Raw genomic sequence first — 351 nt, forward strand, 5'->3', positions numbered from 1 at the left:
CTCAGTGAATGCTTTTAGTTCGCCTCTCTGTGGATATGCTGTACCTTCCCGCCTGGCTGCTCTGGAAAGTCTGATATATGCAGTCTACTGTATATTTTCAGATAATCCTACAGATAAACATTTAGCAAGTGTAGCTCATGTGATGTAACAACTCGCGAAACCACATTTACCACATGGCGGCCGGCCTTCGCTAACCGGATTTGATGAAATTGCTGGATTTTTATTCGATCTGGCACCACAAACAGACATCCATAACGAAATTCAATCGACTGTGTGCGAAAATAGTAATCGCATTCTATCGGCAACCCAGTTGAGTTGCAGTTTATTTTGGTGTTCTGTGTATAGAATGAC

Source organism: Penaeus monodon, chromosome 20 (assembly GCF_015228065.2).
Source record: "Penaeus monodon isolate SGIC_2016 chromosome 20, NSTDA_Pmon_1, whole genome shotgun sequence".
Taxonomy (NCBI): domain Eukaryota; kingdom Metazoa; phylum Arthropoda; class Malacostraca; order Decapoda; family Penaeidae; genus Penaeus; species Penaeus monodon.